This window comes from Anolis sagrei, chromosome 6 (genome assembly GCF_037176765.1).
Source record: "Anolis sagrei isolate rAnoSag1 chromosome 6, rAnoSag1.mat, whole genome shotgun sequence".
Lineage (NCBI taxonomy): Eukaryota > Metazoa > Chordata > Lepidosauria > Squamata > Dactyloidae > Anolis > Anolis sagrei.
The window spans coordinates 76652021-76675517 of record NC_090026.1 but is presented as its reverse complement, the minus strand read 5'-3'; the positions used below and the strand labels follow the sequence as shown (position 1 = coordinate 76675517).

At 41.6% G+C, this 23497-nt stretch overlaps 1 long non-coding RNA gene across 2 annotated transcripts in view; it reads right to left on the bottom strand.

Moving 5' to 3' along the window:
- The window catches only part of LOC137097273 (uncharacterized), a 145140-nt gene that overhangs the window by 77757 nt on the left and 43886 nt on the right, over nt 1–23497 (bottom strand). The window contains exon 3 of one of the 2 annotated variants that reach the window (XR_010910105.1): nt 14777–15097. The exons of the other annotated variant lie outside the window; for it this stretch is intronic. This is a non-coding gene — a long non-coding RNA (uncharacterized lncRNA). Of the gene's footprint in view, nt 1–14776; nt 15098–23497 lie in introns of those variants that run through there. 2 annotated transcript variants of the gene reach the window in all.

Below are 23497 nucleotides of genomic sequence, written 5' to 3'. Positions count from 1 at the left end.
CCTGACTTGGAGGAAGAAGGCACGAAAAAGAAAAAAAGGAACATCAACAGTTTCAGATATACAGATGACACCATACTATTAGCAGAAAATACCAAACATTTGGAACCATTAATGAAGAAAGACAAGAAAGAAAGTCCAAAGGCAGGTTTATAGTTGAATGTTAAAATAAAAAATAATGACCACAGATTATTTACATAACTCTAAAGCAGATGATGAAGACATTAAAATATTTCATTATTTTATATATCTTGGCTCAGTCATTAATCAGAAAGTTAACTGCAGTCAAGAAAACAGAATAAATCTGATACAGGCAGTGCCCAAGTTACAAATGACCCATTGTTAAGAACATGGGTGAGACAACAGGAAATGAGAAAAAACTCTCCCTAGGAAGAGACATTTACCCCTGAATGATTTTTTCATGGGGGAAAATGTCTCCAAGGAAACTTTATAATCAAACCTTGTTTCCACAACAAGCCAAATCTTTTTTTAAAAATCCAATTATCACAGGGAAAGACAGTGAGATGAAACAGGGGCACAAAGAGCAAAATAAACTTAGGGACTGCCTGTACTTGGAAGGGCAGCTATGAAAGAATCAGACAAGATCCTAAAGTCATTTGATAATAAACTAGAACTGTCTGTGCCATCGTATTTCTCATCTCTAAATAAGGTTATGAAATCTGGACAGTGAAAAAAGCTGATAGGAAGAAAATTAACTACTTTGAAATGTGGTATTGCATAAAAGTTCTACATATACCGTGGTCTGCTAAAAAGACCCATACATGAGCCCTTGAGCAAATCATGCCTGAACTCTCCTTTAAAGTCACGATAATTAAGCTGAGACTGCGATAATTAAACATCGACGATCCATACTTCGATTTTTAACATGATTGTGCAGTCAGGAGTATTGTGCTCCAAAACTCTGTCTGTCTGAATCTGGAAGTCCCAGAGGAGTTTGGCGTGTTCATTCTCTGTAACTCTTTCCGGCTTGTGATCCCACCAGTTCTTTGTTGCAGGCAGATGGTATTTGTGGCACAAATTCCAATGAATCATCTGAGCAACGGCGTTATGCCTCTGCTTGTAGTCTGCGCGATCTTCTTGCAGCAGCTGAGGATGTGATCTATTGTTTCATCTGCTTCCTTGCAAAGTCTACATTTGGGATCCTATGGTGCAAACCAGGCGCTACTGTAACATCCCAAGAAGTGAGAGATTCTGCGTCTGGGGAGAACAAACAGTGGAAAACATTGAACATTTCTTAATTGACTGTCCAGCATACACTGAACTGCGAGACAGATATTTACACCCAATATTATCCAACTGCAGGTCCCCCAACAGAAATGATATTCTGACATCCCTCTTGCAAGGGCAGGAAAGATCCAACATAATCAGAGTAAGCCTTTTTATTCTGAAAGCTATTAAGAAAAGAGCAGATTTCCTGAAAGAAGAACCAGGAAAATAAGATTCTGACTTATCACCTTGTTGCCTTGTTTTTTACTCGTGTTCTATTTTGAAATGGTCATATGATTGATCAAATAAATAAATATTATTATTATTATTACATTTGGGATCTGTTGTCAAGTTTTCAATTCTGGCTCTGATGGCATTTGTTCTAATGGTTTGTTCTTGGGCTGCCAGAATCAGGCCCTCTGTCTCCTTTTTCAAAGTTCCATTTGTGAGCCACAGCCATATCTTTTCTTTGTCAATTTGGCTCTCTATTTTTCCCAGGAACTGTCCATGGAGAGCCTTCTTTCACCAGTTTTCTCTCTTGCTCTGGATTGTGTTTTTACGGTATTCGCTCTTTGTCTTTTGCACTTTAAGCAGTTCACTACTACTGACTTCCCTCAATGTTGGTTCTTGAGTGCCTTTCGCATAATCTGCCAGTGCATGTTTCTCTTCTTCTGCCGTTTGTTTCACTTGCAGAAGCCCTCTGCCTCCTGATTTTCTAAATAATAATAATAATCATAATCATAATCATAACTCCTCTTGGACTTCCGGATTCAGACAGACAGAGTTTTGGAGCATAATACTCCTGACCTCACAATCGTGTTAAAAAACAAAGTATGGATTGTTGATGTCGCAATCCCAGGTGACAGCAGGATTGCAGAGAAACAACTGGAAAAGCTTTACTGGCACAAACCAGTCAAGGTGATCCCAGTGGTGATCGGCACACTGGGTGCAGTGACTAAAGACCTTGGCCTGCACTTAAACACAATAGGCGCTGACAAAATTACCATCTTCCAGCTGAAGAAGACCACCTTACTGGGATCTGCACGCATTATTCGCCGATACATCACACAGTCCTAGACACTTGGGAAGTGTCCAACGTGTGATCCAATTCAACAGCCAGCAGAGGGTCTGCTGTGGACTCATCTTGTGGTGTTTCAAATAATTTATTATTATTATTATTATTATCTGGAATCAATTCCTGCAATATAGAGCAGTATAGATCCAGTCTTCATCTTCCTCCATGTGCTAAAAACTCACACTAGAGAATGAATCTATTTTAAATCCAGTTTCTGCCTCCTGCAGAATTCTGGGGTTTGTACTTTAGGGAGGAGCCTTTAATAGCCTCACTAAACCACAAACCCCAGAATTCTGCAGGAGGCAGAAATAGGATTTAAAGCGGATTCATTCTCTAGTGTGATGAAGTAGTGAGCCTTGTTTTCGGTACTAAGCAACTTGGGTCAGGATGCTATTTTCCAATTGCTTCCTCAGGCAGCAAAATGTCTTGGGATGGTACTGCATCAGCAGAATGCTAATCCAGTCTTTACTGCCTCTGTATCTTTGAGTTGGTTAGTGTTCTGGCATGCAGCAAGCTGCATTTTGTTTTATTTTTTTTAAGAAAGGCCCTAAATTAGAAATTCCAGTGCCCTAAATCTACCTATAGAAGATCTATTGTTTGTTAGCAACAAGCCAGACAATATATCACGTTCAGATGATTTGTACGGATACATCCCAGCATAAGTTACACACAGCACAAGCATCCATCAGGCTTGTCATAATGATTATTGATACAACAGCTGGCATATCTGGCCCAAATGCCAAACCTTTGGGGCTTTTACGCCCGTCTTTTAAAATAAAGACATGCTGGGGAAGTAACAAGACACTCCGCTCATGTGAAAATAAATGCATGTCTTCAAAGGGTAGCATAAAGAGATGTTTTATTTGCAGTCGTTTACCCTGTGCCTCAAAGACATGAATTCTCAATTCCTGCAGCCGCATAGAATTAAACTGGAAATAAACTGCCTTATGTGAATGACAGTAATTGTTTTAAACCAAAATCTAAACTCTCATTTTAAAAAAAGAGTGTTGCCTAAGAAACAAGATACCGCATTCTAGAGGGAAAACAGAGGTTTGTTTTTTGATATTATAGCAAACTTCTTGGGCAATTCCATTGCCATAGCTGCTGCGGTATTTCTCATTTGAATTGTTGTTGGCAAATTGGGTGAATGAATAATTCTGTGGCCAGTGTTTCCATCTAAAGGAATCAGCTTTGCTTTCTCCTCTTATAGGATACGTTGAATTAGCCTTGCAGTCTTGCAGCCTTAAATTAGCCTTCAAGTTGCAAGGTTTGCACAAAACCGCAACTTGAAATTAACAAACCATCCCATAGCGATAACCTTTATCAGCAAAACGTTAGGACCGTCTTAAAAACATTTTTAATTTAAGGAAGGTAGCATTTTCCTAACCTTAAAGATTAATATCATGGTGCAGCATTTTGACGTTCCAGCTATCCTCATTTGGTATAGGCAGTCCTAGTTAATCCTCTGTCATCTCATTATTTCAATAATTGCTTTTAAAATGTCCTAGCTTTTCTCTCCTCCCATTCTCCCCCTTTATTCTCAGTTTACTTCAGAAGTAATGTTCATTTGAAATAGAGAAATTCAAAGCAACTGTGGATAGTGAGATCCAGGCAGAAGATAGCAAAACCCGAAGTGCGGATACTGAGTCCTGATACGCAGTTGCCGGCACCACAGCGGACCACCCTGTAGGTCCATGCACCTAGCAAGATGAAGAAGCTATCACTCAAAATTCCTGATTAATAAGTCTCACCAAGTTGAAGAAGAAGCCACCGAGGTAGTTTCTTAAGTCACCTGAAGTGATGCCAGCCCGCAGTAATCCACCAAAGTAAGCTGCGATACCATACAGTTCAAAAACAGACATTTTTATACAGTCAAACTCTTTGAAATTCCCGCTTTCACTCCAGCTGGAGCTGGCTTCACCATGATTGGCTAAGCTTTCTCTGTTGACGTCATGAAGATTTCCTGCAGAGGTGGGACTGCAGCGCCCACTGACCAATGGGAGAGCGTTCCCCACATCCAATGCAGATTCCCGCTCCCCAATAGCTGGTGAAGGACAGGATGGAAACTTCTGACAAAGGAGACATCATTTCATGATTGGATTAAATTGTGCCTACAAACTCACCAAGAAAATCCAACAAATGCTACGTTCAGCAAAGGACAAGAGGGATCCTCTCACCTCTGCAGGAGTCTACCGTATACCATGCAGCTGTGGACAAGTCTACATAGGGACCACCAAACGCAGAATTGCCCAAACAAGAATCCAGGAACATGAAAGGCACTGCAGACTACTTCAACCAGAGAAGTCAGCCATAGCAGAGCACCTGATGAACCAGCCTGGACACAGCATATTATTTGAGAACACAGAAATGCTGGACCACACCAACAACCATCATGTCAGACTACACAGAGAAGCCATTGAAATCCACAAGCATGTGGACAATTTCAACAGAAAGGAAGAGACCATGAAAATGAACAAAATCTGGCTATCAGTATTAAAAAACTCTAAAATTACAACAGCAAAACAGCAGAGAGGAAACAACCAGGCACATCTTAACACCTCTCAACAGGGGATTTTCCCAGGCTCTGGCAGGCCTTCAAATGCTAATGAAGGTGATCAGTTGAAACATTCACACCTAGCTCCAGCAGGGAAGAGCTCCTTGCCCCACCCCAGCCATTCCACAGATATATAAACCCATTGTCCTAATTCCAACAGACCTCACTACCTCTGAGGATGCTTACCATAGATGCAGGCGAAACGTCAGGAAAAATGCCTCTAGAACATGGCCCTATAGCCCGAAAAAACCCACAAGAACCTAAATTGTCCCTGCTTTGGGATGAACAATAAGGGGCCATCAAGTCCCATGTGGTTTATTGGAAATATGATTGAGATACGAGTCCCCAGCGAATGTTTCCAGTGACTCTGGCACTGCTGTCCATTGAATCCAAGGCAGAAACATGGTCCATACCGATGTGATTAAGTGATCTGTTCCTGGGAAAGGGGAAATGTCATTGTTGGAGAACGGGACATGACACAGGTAGGCATGGCAGGTGCTGAATGGTATTATAATATTCAGGTGACTGAAACAAAGGATGGGCAGCTAACCCCTCAGCTAACCCCTAATTCTATTTACCAGGAAGTTATTCGAATCAGGAGGAGTGTTGCTATTTCCATTCGGCAAAGATTCAGCCATTGGCTACAATGGGAAACTTTAAAGGCTGAATCCTCAGTCATTTTAAGGCCTATCTGCATGAAACTTACCTGAATGTTAGAATCCATTTACAACTGTGGGCCTGCCAAATTTTAGAACACTTCTCAAATCTACTAATTTTTAAGAATTATTTTAATTTTTTAACATAACATTTTTTTAAAATAAGACAGACTGAGAGGATTCTGGGAATTGTAGCCGCCGGTTGTGTCCATTCTCAGCCAGTCAGAGCATAGACACAACCAGGTCTTTTATTGGCTGAGAAACATAGAGAGAGAGAAACTGCAACTCCCATCATGCTCCAAGAGGAACTCAGAGACTTTTCAATGCCCGCTCTATGCAAGTGCTGCTGGGAAACTGAGTTGCTAGCAGGGCCCTCTCTGAAGGAGCCTAGGGAATGTTTCCATTGCTAAGGAGGGAGAAAAGATGCTGCAGGATCTTCTCCGGGAGCCCCGCAGCAGACCCCTACCTCAGGTATAATACAGACGTAACTCCATCCTAAATCCGGCTCTCTTCATCTGTTTTGCCTAGGTTTTTAGTTTCCTCCTCCCCGATCTGTTTCCTGGGGATTACACGAAATGGACCATCGAATATTACAAATCACTTTCGGTCAAACTGATCAGGACCAAGCCTACTGGATAGCTGCCATCCCACACAAGAATATTTTAAACATCTTTTTACTGTTTGGCATAGGGCCAGTGTCCATGAGATGTTGGAAAAATTGTAATATCCACAGAGAGCACTGATCTAGATCTGATAATCACTAGAAAGAAAGGAGAGGTATTAAATAAAATATATTTAAATCTCCTGCATTAAAAAAGATGAAATCTGTGAGGTCTTACTAGCAAAATGTCAATGCATGATAAAATTAGTATGTCAGTTAAAAAAAACTGATTCCTTGAGATGGATTAAGTACATGGTCCAACATTTAGGAAAAACATGGGTTCATTTCCTACTTCACCCTGCAAGTATCCAGTTTCCAATTAGAGCTCACAGTTCAACATTCCCATTAACAATTATGCACTTGCCAATCCTTACAGCATTATTGTGCAATTAAAGGATAAGTTCTTTGGCTCACAGCAACTTAAAAGAAGATAAGCTACAAAGCTATAAATATAGCATTTTCAGTGTCAAAATTTACTACTAAGGAGCATCTAGCCGCTGTTACATTATTTGTCTTGAAGCCAAAGAAGAATGGGCTCCAGATTGTATCTTTGTTTGGTTCTACTTAACATTTCAACTATGTGCTACAGAGAGATAAATTTAACTCACTACAATCTGGTATCTAGAATGAAAATATAGCTGCTTCTATACACTAACTCTTTTCTTGCAGCATACTACGAAATGACCCAGAGGTTCATTTCTGGGGGCCAAACTCTTTACTTGCAGTAAACATGCCTACCCTTTGAAATATATGTTTGAAGCTGGACAAGACAAAACATTCAGGTAACTCATAGGATACTCAAGGACTATACCACCCTGAAGATTCCCAATTGTGCCATAGCTTAGAAGTAACTAGTTATAAATAACGAGCTCCTTACAACTAAATTAATGGTGAATAACTTCATTTTTTTTCTTGTGGCTCTTACTTTTAAAACCAACTTTCCAAACTAGAGAGTTTGTAACGTAAATAGTATCAGACTTGCACATAGATAAGAAATATGTCAGACAGACCACTTTTAATCAAAATGTGTAAATGACCCATATCTTGCTTTGTTTACCTCTAACCACATCTTGGGAGGCAGCCTTCCCTTTTCCAGGGGAAACCTTGATATCTTTTCACAAAGTTGATGTTACTAATTAGAAATGCAAATACTACACACTACTCAACTTCAGGAACAGCCTGGATTCATCCTCTGGCTTCATCCTCTGTCTACCCCCTTCTTTCAGGTGGCAGATGCTGGGAGAATTAAAGCAAAGTGGACTCTTAGATCAGCAGTTCTCAACCTGTGGGTCCCCAGATGTTTTGTCCATCTCCCAGAAATCCTAACAGCTGCTGGCTGGGATTCCTGGGAGTTGTAGGCCAAAACTCCTGGGGACCCACAGGTTGAGAATTACTGTCTTAGATCTTCAGAGGAGGCCCTTCTTCTCGCTCCCACCACCGTCTCAAGTGTGGTTGGTAGGGACGAGAGAGAGAGAGGGCTTTCTTCGTGGTGGCCCCCTGCCTTTGGAACACCCTCCCCTGAGAGCTAATACAAGCTCCGTCACTAGCCTCCTTCCGAAAGGACCTGAAGACCTGGTGGTTCCAACAGGTTTTTGATAATGATTAGCCCCAGGTCCTACCCTGGCCAACAGTTAGTTTCCCCACTCTGCACTCTACCCGCTTCCCTGGCCCTCTGTTACCTTATTGCCCTTGACCTGGCCTAGCTCTGTTATAGCTATTCAACAGGCTCTGGAAACGAATAGCCCCAGGCACTACCCTGACCATTAGTTAAGGCCCTGTTCTGCACTTTACGCACTTCCCCACCCCTATGTCTCCCATTGGCCCAGCCCTCTCATCTCATATCTGTGTCTCAGGACTTAGAAATAAATAGCTCCAGGTCCTGCCTTGACCATCATGCAGGATCATGCTTGAACTTTATCCATTCCCCTGGCCCTAGTTTACCATGCTATATTAGCCCAACTCTCCCATAGTTATCGAGGCGCACTCTCGAATGCAGTGTTTGACTTATGCTCAAAACTGCCCTGAGTCCCCTTGGGGAGATAGAACAGTATACAAATAAAAGAGTATTATTAATAATAATAATATTTTACTGACACAAAAACACAGTATGTCACAGCAAACGAGATATTATGCTGGATTTCATATCACAAAATCGCAAGTTGAACACTTCCCAAGTATCCAGGACTGTGTGATGTATTTTCGAATGATGCGTGCAGATCCAAGTAAGGTGGCCTTTTACAGTTGACAGATTGTGATTTTGTCAATGGTTATTGTTTCCAAACGCTGGCTGAGATCTTTTGGCATGACACCCAGTGTGCTGATGACCACTAGGACCACTTGTACTGGGCCGGGCTGGTAGCACAACTGGTTAATCAGCTGCAATAAATCACTGCCAGCCAAAAGGTGGCAGGTTCAAAGCATGAGTCGGGGTTGAGTGCCCGACTATTAATAGCTGTTTTTTAAAAATAGCTGTTAAAAAAATGCCCAGCTCACTGTCAACCTAAGCAGTTTGAAAACAGCTGTGAGTAGAGAAATTAGGGACCGCTTAAAGCGGGAAGGCTAATTTATGACAACATAAAAATGCCGGAGAGCAAGGAGGAAATACCACGATCAAAAAGGCTTGACATCATAGTGGATGAAGCGACAGTTCCCCCTGTGGCCGAATCAAGCAATCTCCAGGATCCGAAGTGGAAGAACTGCTGAATGGCCTCTATCTGTCTGTATGTCTTGTATGTCAAAAACGGTGCTGAATGTTTGCTGTGTATATTGTGATCCACCCTGAGTCCCCTTCAGGGTGAGAAGGGCAGAATATAAATACTGTAAATGAATAAATAAACAAATAAATTTATGCCAGAGCAGTTCAATTTTGAGGTCCTGATAATGGCGGAGTTTTTCCTGTTGTTTTTCTTCAATGCAACTGTCATGGCGACATCAATAATCCAAACTTTTTTATTTTCCACAATCGTGATGTCTGTTGTTGTTGTTGTTGTTGTTGTTGTTATTGCTATACCTTAGGCAGCAAAATGTTGGGGACAGCTTTCAGAGGATTGCTATGATTGGCTGCTGTTCCTGATCAAGCAGCCATCTGTAACCAAACAAAGGATTCCTTTTGTTTAATATGGGTTTGAACTAATGCAGTCTGAAGTCATAAGGCCTAAATTGCAGAAAAAGGGGGTATATAAGGACAAAAAGGGGCAATGTTTTGAAAAAGGAGGTTTCAAAGGAAACCTCAACCATGATTCAAGCATTAAATAATCTGTTGTATTTTCCATGCATGCTACACCCACACCAAATTGAAAGCCATTTTTTTCTGACAACAGGAAACAGCTGATAATAGAACACTCCTTTTGTTTTGGTTTTGCTGGCTTCTCCCCATGTCTTGTGTTTGCTTTGGCTGTCTATCCAATATCCGCTGGAAGGCCAGAGGAGGTGGAGGAGGGGAAACCAAGTGTGTGGTTCAAACCCGTCTCTTGAGTTGCTGTCACTCCAGTAGCACTCAGCATAAAAGTCACAAGAATGCTTCTGAACTTTGCTCTTTCTCCCCATATGCTTTAAAGGAGCAATTACGTGGATTTATGTGTGCTGGAAAAGACAAGGGAGAGCAACCTGAAATAAGCACAGGGGCTGCCCAGCCCAGAAACTTGGAATTTGGAAAAATACTGAACTACATTCCTTTTGGAAACATTATCAGGATGGGGTTAAATTTGCTTTGTGGGGATATGGTCCACCAGCAAAGTTTCCAGACTAAGCTCTGTTGAAATGAACATGTTGCCTACTATTTTCCCTGCTTCAAAAGAGTGGCAAGGGATATTGTAGCAGCTTTGAGACTGTGGCCCTTTCCACACAGCTGAATAAAATCCCAGATTATCTGCTTTGAACTGGCAGTGTGGACAAAGGATCCTTCCACACAGCCATATAACCCAGAATATCAAGATAGAAAATCCCACAATATTTATTTATTTATTTATTACTGCATTTGTAGACCGCCGTTCTCAGCCCTAGGGCGACTCACGGCGGTGTACAACATATAAAAACAACTTACAATATAAGCAATAGCACAAGCAACAATAACAACATCACTGTCAATAATACAATTACACTAAATCATTTGCGACGTCTCATCATAGAATCACAATCCGATCTCGTTATCCATGTTCCGTTCCAATCGTCATTGCCAATTGTTGTAGCACTTAGTCAAACGCCTTCTCAAACAACCACGTCTTTAGTTTCTTGCGGAATGTCATAAGGGAGGGCGCCTGTCTGATGTCTGCAGGGAGGGTGTTCCACAGCCGGGGGGCCACCACCGAGTAGGCCCTATCCCTCGTCCCCACCAGGCGTGCCTGTGAGGCAGGCGGAATCGAGAGAAGGGCCTCCCCAGACGATCTCAAAGTCCTCGTGGGCTCAATATCTGTTTTGAACTGGGTTATTTGAGTCCACACTGCCATATATTCCAGTTCAAAGCAGAAAATGTGGGATTTTATTCAGCTGTGTGGAAGGGACCTTAGATATCCCAGTATAAAATCCACACTGAACTGGATTATATGGCAGTGTGGACTCAGCAGAGGCGGCCCTAGGTAATTTTCAACAGTAAGCAAACAGTATTTTGGCGCTGCTCCCCCCCCCCCCCAAACCAATCACTGATCTATATTTTCTGTTCGTCGTGGGAGTTCTGTGTGCCGTATTTGGTTCAATTCCATCATTGGTGGAGTTCAGAATGCTCTTTGATTGTAAGTGACCTATACATCCCAGTAACTACAACTCGCATATGTCAAGGTCTATTTTCCCCCAAGAGCGCCCCTGGGCAAAATCAACTATACTGCAAATGCATCCTTTGCGTAATGGGTTGAGCCGCCCCTGGGACTCAGATAATCCAGTTCAAAGCAGATTATGTGGGTTATCTGCCTTGGTATTCTGGGTTATATGGCTGTGTGGATGGGCCCTCAGTCTGTGAAAGCTTTTGCAACAAATTCTAGTTAGTCTCAAAGGTGCCACAAGGTCCCTTTGGATGATGATCCAGACATAACACAGCTAGGCCTTTTAATGTTACAAGAGTGGAGCATTAAAGTTCTAAAATAGATTTAGGAAGACAGCAATTTTGGAAAATAAGCAATTAGTTCCCATCACCATCCATGGTATTATTCTGGGCTAGTGTGGCTAACCAGGTAAGGGAGACCTTATCCAGACTGAGGGCCCTGCTACACAGCCCTATATCTCAGAATATTATGGCAGAAAATCCCACAATTTCTGCTTTGTACTGGGTTATCTGAGTCCACACTCTGATAATGTGGGATTTTCTGCTTTGATGTTCTAGGATATAGAGCTTTGTGGAAGGGCCCTCAAAGTCAGGCTCCTTCATAGTGAAGGATCGGCAAGGAATTTAGTAATTGAGCTTCTCATCTGTCATATACATCTTTTATAATATATACAGTCAGCCATTCACCTTTGCGGATTTGACTTTTGTGGATTTGATTATTTTGGGCTTTGATCAAGATATTATTTCTAGGAATCTCTTCTGCCAGAAGTTGACCACAGAGTTACAGTGGAACACTTTACTAGGAATCTCTAGTGGACCTTCCACACAGCCCTGTATCCCAAAGTATCAAGGCAGGAAACCCTACATTATCTGAGTGTGGACTGAGGGTCCTTCCACACAGCCCTATATCCCAGAATATCAAGGAAGAAAATCCCACATTATCTGAGTGTAGACTCAGATAACCCAGTTCAAAGCAGATATTCTGGGATTATCTGCCTTGATATTCTGGGATATAAGGCTGTGTAGAAGGGCTCTTAGATAACCCAGTTCAAAGCAGATATTGTGGGATTTTCTGCATTGATATTCTGGGATATAGGGCTGTATGGAAGGACCCCAGGTCATCCAGTCCCATTCTGTAGTCAGTTCCACGTAGAAGTTAATGACAGAGTCGTGCTGGAGGACCTTAATTTTTTTTTACTTTCATTGTTATCCTATGCCCCTAACTCCAGTGAATGTGGACTACTGATTGTATAACCCAGCTTGTATGTACTAGCTTTCTTTAAGTTTATTTAACTATTTTATAGCTTCAATTGCAGTCTGCTTGAGTTTCGTGCACTCTGTAAGAGAATGATGAGAGATTGTGATAACATGAGGGCCCTTCCATACAGCCATATATCCCAATATCGGCTTTGAATTTTGTTATCCGAGTCCACACTGCCATATATTCCAGTTCAAAGCAGATAATATGGGATTTTATTCAGCTGTGTGGAAAAGGCCTGAGTTAAATGCACAGATAAGAAAGTATCTCTCTGACACCAAAAGTCTTCCTCCTCTTTGTCTTTGTAGGGATTTGGACTCTCCAGAAGAACTGACATTAAGTGGTAACGCCCAGTCACCCTATTACACTTTTTATATACACAGGAGCATTTAATTAGGCGTTTGCTAACTAATCTAGTAGATCTGAAGCTTGTTGTTGTTGTTATGACTTTCAGTAGCTTTAGCAGAGAGATAAGATTATTTTCATCCTAGATCGCCTGGGAAATTGTTCCTTTGTTAACCTGGATGGAGTAATTCACTTCTCTGTCTGGAAAGTGTCACCATCTTCTCATTTTACAACAAGAGTGGAAGGGTATTTAAAGCTTAAGAGAAATCAGATAACTGGTCTCATCTTCGAGAGACCATACTCCATCCCAAGAAACTGATTCCATGGAGATCCCAGTGGGCACTGACTATAAGGAAGGATTGCTTCAACTAACAGAGAGAAGTGATATAACTTTGGCGTTTTGTGTTGTATCCTGTTGAATATCTGCATGTGACTAAGGGCCCTTCCACATTGTCATATAACTCAGAAATTCAAGGCAGAAAATCCCACATTATCTTATTTGAACTGGAATATATGGCAGTGTGGACTCGGATAACCCAGTTCAAAGTAGATATTGTGGTATTCTGTGTTGATATTCTAGTTTATATGGCTGTGTAGATGGGCCCTGAGTCCATACTGCCATATATTCCAGTTCAAAGCAGATAATGTGGGATTTTATTCAGCTGTGTGGAAGGGGCCTATGTTTCATTTTGATGGACCCTTGAGTTGCCCTGGAACTGAGTGGATCAGGGCCCTGAAATAATAGTCTGGGGAGGGGAGAAGAGGCCACTAACATTATCTCAAGGCTTCTAGAAAGAAAACTCAACCAGAGTATATGACTCATACTTGTTTCTACTGTTATCCCGTCCGAGCCTCCCACTAGTCATAGCACTTTCTTTCTATCTCACCCATGGGTTTTATCAATTTTTACCCATTGCATTTGGTCTAGCTCACTCTGTCTAATTCTATTACCATTTTATCATTTGTTTTTATCATGGTTTTGTTATTTTTATTTCATTTTTATTTCATTACTATGTTATTATAAAGCATTTTATTTGATGTTATTGTCTGTTTTTACAGGTAGCATACCACCCCCGTTGTGTTAGCTCCACTGACTGCCGGTCCATTTCCGAGCACAATTCAAAGTGCTGGTCTTGACCTATTAAGCCCCATATGGTTCCAGCCCAGGTTACCTGTCCGAATGCATCTCCCTCTCTGTCCCGCTTCACAGTTTAAGATCGTCCAGGGAACTATTTTAGCAAGTCAGTGGAAAGATAAAGAACTCCCAACCTTTGAATCTTGGATCCTCAAAAAAAAGGCAATATATGGATATAGACTACCTGGTGAACATGCTGCATGACCAAAATATAAAGAAGAAGACTGACTGGCAACCACTGAGAATATATCTTAAGGAAAAGAACTCAATATGGATCGAGTAAAAGGGAAGGTGACTGTAATATCAAATAAAATACAAGAATCAAGTATTTTTTTCTATTTATCCCTGTGGACTAAATTGGAAGCTCACCACCATACTTACCACCACAATTTATTGCTTACCCTGCCTACCTCCCCCCGCTTTACCTTCCAATTCTACCTATATCTTCACCTTTCTTTTTAACATTTTCTACTTTTCCCTCCCTTCCTTCTCCCATCCCTCCCTCCCTTTCTATATCTGTATATCTATTTTTTCCTCTGTAACATGTAAAAAAGAAAAACTGCACAATAAAGATGATTTTTTTAAGGAGGTCCTGCTCTCAGTCCTGCCAGCCTCGCAAGTGCGTTTGGCAGGGACAAGGGACAGGGCCTTCTCGGCGGTGGCCCCACACCTATGGAACTCGCTCCCCAGCGAGATCAGGTTGGCATCTTCCCTCCTTTCTTTTAGGAAGGTTAAATCATGATTCTGGAACCAGGCCTTTGGACAGCAATCAGGAGAACACTTTGGATCGGACTGGAATTGGCTATATGAATTGCTGACAATGTTTCAATTGGATTTTAATCTGTTTTACTTTGATGTTTTATTCACTGTTTTAAATTGATGTTTTATTTGTTAGACTTTTTTATCTTGTGGCATCGAATTTTTGCCGGTGTAAGCCGCCCTGAGTCCCCGTCCCGTCCCCCCTGGGGGGGGGGTTGAGAAGGGTGGTTAGAAATGTTTGAAGTAAATCACAATAATACTTTTACTTTATTGTAATTATTTGGACTTGGGGAGATGGTGGCAGGGAAGATGGTAGTAGGGTATAAATAATAATAATAATAATAATAATAATTATTATTATTATTATTATTATTATTATTATTATTATTATTTGAAACAGAACAAGATGAATCCACAGGAGACAAGATCACTCTGCTGGTTGTTGCATTGGATCACACGTCGGACACTTCCCAAGTGTCTAGGACTGTGTGTTGTATTGGCGAATAATGCGTGCAGATCCCAGTAAGGTGGCCTTTTGCAGATGGTTGTTGTTGTTGTTGTTGTATTGGAATTCCCTTTGTCCTGGTCTTGGAAAAGGGAAAGCAGCATCCTCCAAGTCAAAATGTATAGTACTTTAGGTCAAGCCATGCAGGTGGGAAGCAGCCTGGAAAGCATTCCTTTTATAAACACAAAACAAACCATTAATTACCTCTTTTTGTAAAAGAAACACCTTTCAATAGTCTCCCAGTTGAAAGGAAAGGAACAGTGTCATGTGATTTATCCAAAGCAAACAAGTTGTTGTCCAGCTGTAAATGTGATTTGCCTGCCTTCTGTGACAAACTTCTAGGCATTTGGAGACCATGGTTTGAACCCCTGATCAGCCATGGAAGCCCAATGGGTGACTTCAGTGGCAAATCCTCCTCTGAACAAAACCTGTCATGAAGACTCTGATAGGATTGTCTTAAGTCAGAGTCCACATGTCACATAACAATAACCAAAAGCCTCACAAACACTTATACATCTGCATTAAATATGAAATAATGATGAAGTAAATAACTAATAATGTGTTTGCTCAATACTTTCTGCCCGAGGTGGTAACTTGGAAGCAGCACCTCTCTTCATATATATGCCCTAGTGTGCTGAGATTGTGGCTTCAAATTGGGTCAGTAGGAAAGTGCCCTCCTACACACCCTTTGTGCCTCCTCCTTCGCTTTCCTGAATCCTGCTGAGAGTCAGCTGTGTTGCTTCATTAGGTTTAACGCCTCCAAATCCAACCCACACAATCAAGGCTGAAAGCAATTCCATTATAATAGGACTGGGGATTGGGGAGTAAGAGGAAAGAAGCTGTCCTAAAATATGTTCCATGTTTTAAATAAGGCAAGAGGTAGTAAATGTTGTGAAGAGTTCCGCCTATCCGGTTATGCGGGTTAAAGGGAAATCTTTAGCACTTTTCTATTGCTTTCTTTATCATAGTAGAAGGGAGGTGAGGGGAGCTGACTGGAGAAGAGATTGTTTTTTAATGGCTTGATTTTACAGTCTTTTTGTTGTTTAAGTGCCATTCATCTTCCAAATCTCTTGTGGGTGCGTTCCATGTGGCTTGGCAGTTCTATTTTTATCTACTCTACCAGATCATACAAAAGCCCTGACCAGTTATCTAGCAAAATCCTAGTGGAGAGGCAAACAACAGGCAACCAGCCATTTCCTCCTCTCATAAAATGGATGTTGCGCATTAGATTACCTTAAACGTTTGTCTATGTTTGTGGACATGTTCATATGCACTACAATTACATTGTAATGTTCTTATTCTTTGTACTGTGATGGCATGGGTATAGATAGGAGGGCAGTGGGTCGGAGGGAATGAGGACATTGCCCAAACCAGGTAAGAACTCTTCCCCTCACCATGGCATTTTCCTCCAGCCCCCAAATTTGTAACATTGCAGCCGCTTGAAGTTTCAGCTGAGCAAGTTTGGACAAAGGAGCAAAGTTACCAAAGGAATGCAAACACACTAAATGCAATACGTTTGGGGTGATATGTATTTTCAGTGTCTCACTCTGCAATGCTAAACATTTGGTCAACAGAAAGAAACATTCTTTGGTGAGTAGAAATGTTATTTGGGGGTCACTGTCCACACTTTGTCACCCAATTTGCCAGCCACATGTAGCTATACCCTGATTGTCAATATTTCCTGACAATGCTTTGTGCCTTGGAATTGTTTCGCCCAAGAGATATAGTGTTCCCTCACTTATTGTGGGTGTTACGTTCCAGGACCACCCGTGAAAAGTGAAAATCCGCAAAGTAGGGACAATATATATCGCGTTCCGAGGATGACACAGAAGCGAGGAGAGATTAAAAGGCACCGCACACCTTTTTTTGCTAGCTATCTCTGTTTTGCTTTGCAATCTCTCTCGATTGGCTGCCTCTCTCCCTTCCACATTCCATTGTTGTCAGGAGGTGGGCTTAGAATGCCACTCTGGGCAATGGCAACCATTCATAAACTGGGAAGCAAAAACCTGCGAAACAGCGAGTCCGCGAAAAGTGAACCACAAAGTAGCGAGGGAACACTGTACATTATTTAGGATAGTGAGCAATGCAACAGAGAAGTGGTTCCCAAACCGTGGTCCTCCAGATGTTTTGGACTTTAGATCCCACAATTCCTAACAGCTGTTAAGATGGCTGGGATTTCTGGGAGTTGAAGTCCAAAATAACTGGAGGACCTAAGGTTGGGAACCACTCCCTAGAGAAATCACTGGGGAGATTTCCTTCCTAATCTGATAATATGATGTGATATACTAATATAGGTGTTTTCCATTGATTTGACAGATTGGGAGTCAGAACACTATCAAAAAGTATAAATAGTTGAAATGCAGGACCCAATTTTATATATATAAATGTAAGAGAAACAATACACACCATTCTAAGAAACTCATCATGAATTATTTCTGTACCAGACTGAAGTTGATTGAGAGGGAAATCAGCATGTGGTCACAAAAGTGTAGTACAAACATGATAACAGAACAAACCACGTGTCAAATGTATAAGTTCCGTCAATAACTGATGAGGATTGAAAGAATGTTGAAAAGTGGACTGTTAAAAAGCAAGGGATGCCAGTAGTACCTAAGGGGGATGTATGAGATGTTGAGAGAAAAGCCTTCTTTTAACAGACTGCTTCCTACTTGGAGAATCCTTAATTAATGGCAATAGCTCCAACTAGCTATCCTACTGGGTTAATTGAGTTAAATTAACTTTGTAGTGACATTTTGAAAACGCAGCGCACTGCACACATAAATAAGGATTTCAATTGTGATTGTTCGCTTTGGAAAGAATGTGGACTTCCCTCTCTCCCAACAGGAGTGCCAAATACTCATTTTAGTTGCTATTGCAACAAAAGGTCCCCTGTTAAGAGTCCAGATGTTGTCCTATGAGAAACAAATATCTGTGATACTTTAGGGAGATCAAAGAAAAATGAAGGGCCCTTCCACACAAACATATAACCCAGAATATCAAGGCAGATAATCCACAATATCTGCTTTGAACTGGATTATCTGAGTCCACACTGCCATATAATGCAGTTCAATGTGGATTTTATTCAGCTGTGTGAAAGGGGCCTAAGAGCAATTGAGAGGTTCAGTACAGAAATCTCCATTTCAGTTATGTACCCCACTACTTCAGATTTATTTGGTATCCTCATTTTGGGTTGGCAGACAAGGGGAGAACAGTGGCTGTCTAGATCAAGGGTCCTCAAACTTTTTAAACAGAGGGCCAGGTCATAGTCCCTGAAACTGTTGGTGGGAAGGAAAAAACATGAATTCCTATGCACACTGCACATATCTTATCTGTTGCGTAAAAAACACTTAAAAACAATACGATAATTAAAATGAAGAACAATTTTAGCAAATATAAACTTATTAGTATTTCAATGGGAAGTATGGGTCTGCTTTTGTCTGATGGAATAGGATTGTTGTTGTTGTGTGCTTTCAAGTCATTTCAGACTTAGGTTGACCCTAAGCGAGGGCTGGGTAAATGACCTTGGAGGGCAGTATCCGGCCCGCGGACCTTAGTTTGAGGATCCCTGGTCTAGATGTTATTGGACTTTAACTCCTATCAGTTCCAATCAAGAAAGACCCAGGCCAAGTATGATGGGAACGGTAGTCTTACAGCACCTGGTCCCCAACCCCCATTCCAAGGAATGAAACACGGTCCCAAAAACTGACATTGATGAACTAAGAAGAAACAAAAATAAGACACAGCCTCGGGGGAGATGGTACATTCACAGGTCTCAAGCTTTAAAAATACGAGAAGAAAAGGAATAACTAGTTTCTTTCCAGGGCATTGCTCCTGATGAGCAGGAATAAGTATGCCTGGCAGTTCCTCCAACTGCTATCAGGACTGGATTAAAAACCACCATCCCTGGAAGGGAGAAATCTTCCAAGGCCACACGACTGCAGGAGGGCTCCTGAAGTCCACACTGCGAGTTCCCCAAGTTGCCGCAAGCGTCTGGTGCTCGGCATGGGTCCCCTTGACTTGGAGCCTTCCTGCTGTGCTCGAGAATGGGTTGGGGTAGAGAGTGCTCCCGATGGGCATGCACTGCCAAGCACTTCCCTTCTGATACTGAAAAAAACATTTTGATCCTAGCTTGAAGCAAGGCGCGCAGCTGCCATCCCATGCAGGAGGAACACTATGAAGAGGAAACTTTGGGGCTTCAGAGATTGCAAGATGCCGAAGTGAGATACTTTGTCTTTGCTTCGCTCCCTTAAGGGAGCCACATGCTCTGTCAGTGCGCATGCGGGGCAGCCTTGGCCTAGGTTCACATCACTTTACAGTCTGAATATAGCCTGGGAGAGGACAGTGCAACTGTGGGCAAAAGGGGATTCTTCTGCTTGTTTAGGAACCCTTTCAGCATGGTAAATGTTTCCCCTTGAAATTAAGTCTAGTTGTGTCCAACTCTGGGGGGATGGTGCTCACCTCCATTTCTAAGCCGAAGAGCCGGTGTTGTTCGTAGATGCCTCCTAGGTCATGTGGACAGCATGACTGTATGGAGCGCCATTACTTTCCCACCGAGGCAGTATCTATTGATCTACTCACATTTGCATGTTTTCAAACTGCTAGGTTGGCAGAAGCTGGGGCTAACAACAGGAGCTCACTCCATCCATGGATTCAAACCTTCTGATCAGCAAGTTCAACAGCTCAGCAGTTTAACCTACTTTGCCACCACGGCCCTACATGGAGACACTATAAACCCTTGTATTCATGGGTCTTTATTTAGCACAGGTACTTGGGTAGGTATAGGAAAGTTAGAAATGCAACTGCAACTCAATACCCAGTTTGATCATCTTCTCAGAATTTCTGGTATACTGTGACTTTGTTTTACAGACTCCATAAATGCCTACCTATGCAATAAAAAGAGGGAAGGAAGGAGGAATCTAGTGGCACCTTTAAGTCTTACTAGTTTATGTCACCATAAGTTTTCAAGGACCAGGGCCCATTTTTCAGACAGATGAAGAAGTGGGCTACAGCCTATGACAGTTTGTGCTGTGATAAATTGGCTAATCTTAAAAATGCCACAAGGTCCTTTCTCCTGCCTTCTTTTTAGAGCAAAATAGACTAACACAAATCTCGTTTTCTGAAAATTGCTACGTTCACAATGTTGCTTTCACATTTGTTTACTCAGTGATGCTCGCCACTGAACATACTTGACATTGCTTTGAGTTGACATTAATACATTGGAGTGAGTTTCATTCTTGCTCCAGTTGTAGTCTAGGTACCAGTTAACGTGGCTAAGTGGGATTAGTTATTCATTGAACCATTAATATGTGTCATGATGTTAGGACATATATTTTAAAATTATCAGGGAAACAATGTTTCGAATTAAGTAATCTGTAGGAGGAGAAGACAATTATGCTAGGAAAAGTGAAAGGCAAAAGGAAGAGGGGCCGACCAAGGGCAAGATGGATGGATGGCATCCTTGAAGTGACTGGACTGACCTTGAAGGAGCTGGGGGTGGTGACGGCCGACAGGGAGCTCTGGCGTGGGCTGGTCCATGAGGTCACGAAGAATCAGAGATGACTGAACGACTGAACAACAAATCTGTAGGCACAATCCGACCATATTTTCTCATAAGTAAGTCCAATTTTTGCTGCTGTGTGTCTTCAAAATATTTCGTAAATGGAAATTTATCAGGTTTTTCTTTCTCAGATGAGGTTTGCCATTGCTTTCCTCTGAGGCTGAGAGAGTGTGACTTACAGCCCAACACTCAAACCATTACACCATGCTGGCTCTTTAAGTCCAGTTTATGTTTTAATATGTATGGAACTTCACATAGAGTCCACTGTGCAACTTACTCCTGAGTAAAAATTAATATAATCCTTCAGTTAAGTATCCACAAAATCAATTACACTATGTAACACAATTTTTGTTCCTGGGTTATACATGTCATTTCCTAATTGGTCCTATCATAAAAACATGGAAGAGGTTTATTAAATTGCAAAAACTTTGTTTTTGCGGGACATCCTGCGGCACAATCTGCTATAGTTTTTCAATGAATACCTCATCGAGTCTCAGCTAACTCAACATACTTTGTGGCAGTCACAAAAATGAAGTTTCTGGAGTATAACAACTACTTTCAAAGTAAGTGCTGCACAATTAAACAGGAAATAACACTTTCAAACCAGGAACAGAAAAAAATCCAATTTTGTTATATATATTATATCCTGGAGCACAAAAAGCATTCTTGATTTAAGTACTTATTACTTTTTAAAAATTTAAGAAAATAATATTTGCAATCTTGGGGGTTGAAGGTGGGGTAGGCAACAAATGATTACAATAAAGAAGTACATTTAACAAAGAAAATTAGCACATACTAATTAAGGCTGCAAAGAATAAAGCCGGACTGAATCCGTGGAGCTTACGTCGAAGTACATTCCCATTGTGTCAACAACAATATCTGCCCCAAAGCTTTGCATCTTTTAAATGACTCATTCCACTATCAGATGAATATGCACATTTTTCACAAAAGAAAAGCCATTAAAAACCCAGTCTCCTTTCTAAGCTTCAAAGCAACCCGGCTATACTTGGTTTCCTTCTTTAATCAAGTGCAGCTCTTATTTCCATTTCTAGGGATATTTATTCTGACCATCATAATCAAATTTGCTTCTGCATCCATATGACTAATGCCCATCATGTCTTTCTATATATCCTACAAACCAAACAAAGGAAATTGACTGAAATTATGGGCTATTAAAGTCCGGCATATTTTGCATGTGAAGATAGCATGGTTCGGACTAGCAATCAATTGGTTTGTGGCCTGTGCAGAGAGTTTTCCCTCTTCCCAGTTGCCACATAAGCAAAACCATTTTCAGTAGGCTCGTGAACCCCAATCCATTTCTGATGGATAGATACCGTAGAGCCCCATATCCATTTTTGCACGCCTCCCAAAAACAGGTGGGTAGCCAAATAACAATTTTCAGTCTGTAGCCAAATAAATATGGCTAGATCTGGCCCATTGGCAGGAATGGGGAGCTTACTAGGCTCCCATTTCTGTTCCTGGGAGCCTTTCCTTTTTTCCTTCAAGGGAGGCTGAGTGTCAGCAACAAAGTTAAAAAAGCACCCTTCCTGGGAGTTTCCTTTTTTTTGGTTCAAGGGAGCCTGGCTGTCAACAACGAAGAAGGGACCCTTTCCTTTCTTTTCCTTCCAGGGAGCCTGGCTGTCAGTGTGACGGCGCGTGTGGCGCCTCATATACTTAGAACTGTTAGTTGCAGGATTTTAAACTGCCATTTTATTTCTGTCTACCTTGTACATGTATAGTTAAATTTCATTGGTTACTATAGCTGTCAATTTATTGTTGTTGTTCACCAATTGGTTTGTTTCCCCAGTTCAGTTGTTTAGGCTCCGCCCTTTCCAAGGGAGAAAGGGAAGGTTTCTCCCTCACCTTTTTTACCTCAGTAAAAGACTCATTGGATGGACGTGTCCAAAAGCTTGGCCCAAAAGCCCCTGGTCAAGGCATTTTTTACTACCAGTTCTTAAGTTTTACCCCTGAGTCTTATTCTTTATGTTCAAACCCCCTGAACGAACATGTGAAGACTTCAGGCGCCCTCACACCGGTTCTGTGGCACCATAGGAAGGTCTTGTCCTTCAGCTTAGGCCACTGAACTGGGGTTGTGGTTTGCTCCGGCATCCATAGCCATTGAGAGAGAGGGAACAGGAAAAGCTTCTCAGCTTGTTACTCCTAGGACCCTGGACTTAGAGTTTATAAAGTATCTTTTCCCAGTTGAAACATAAAGTTTGTGTCAAAGAAAGAGAACTGTTAACAATAAACATCATTTTGAGTTAACTGTTGTGTTCTGGTCCTTGGGAGTTCCAGTTTCCCTAAAGGAGGGCAAGAAAGCAATCCCCTGGGGAAAGCAGTCACGTCCATGCCTCTTTCTCTATAGCCCCAGGCGCGACGGCACAGTCAGCAATGATATTAAGAAATCACCCTATTCAGCCCATTATTGGGGTGTGGCTCCCCAGAGGAGAGCCACACCCTTCATTAAAACCTAGATTAAAAGCATCAGAGTTAAGATACCACACTTTCTGCAATCCTTTACCTTCTGTTTGTAGAGGAGACTGGGTTTAATGCTTTGTTAATGCTGTTTCTACTCTAGAGGAGCGGTGCTGCAGGCAGGCATGTGCTTTTTCTCCCTGTAGCACCTCACACAGCTTTCCAAGGCATTTTATGGAGGGAAGCAAGAGCAATGACCTAGAGCAGAGGTCCTCAAACTTTTTAAACAGAGGGCCAGATCACAGTCCCTCAAACTGTTGAAGGGCCGGATTATAATTTGTAAAAAACAAAACAAAATTTGAATTCCTATGCACACTGCACATATCTTATTTGTAGTGCAAAAAACATTTTAAAACAATACAATTATTAAAATGATGAACAATTGTAACAAATATAAACTTATTAGTATTTCAATGGGCAGTGTGGGACTGCTTTTGGCGGATGAGATAGGATTATTTTTGTTGTTGTGTGCTTTCAAATCGTTTCAGACTTAGGTTGACTCTGAGCGAGGGCTGGGTAAACGACCTTGAAGGGCCATTT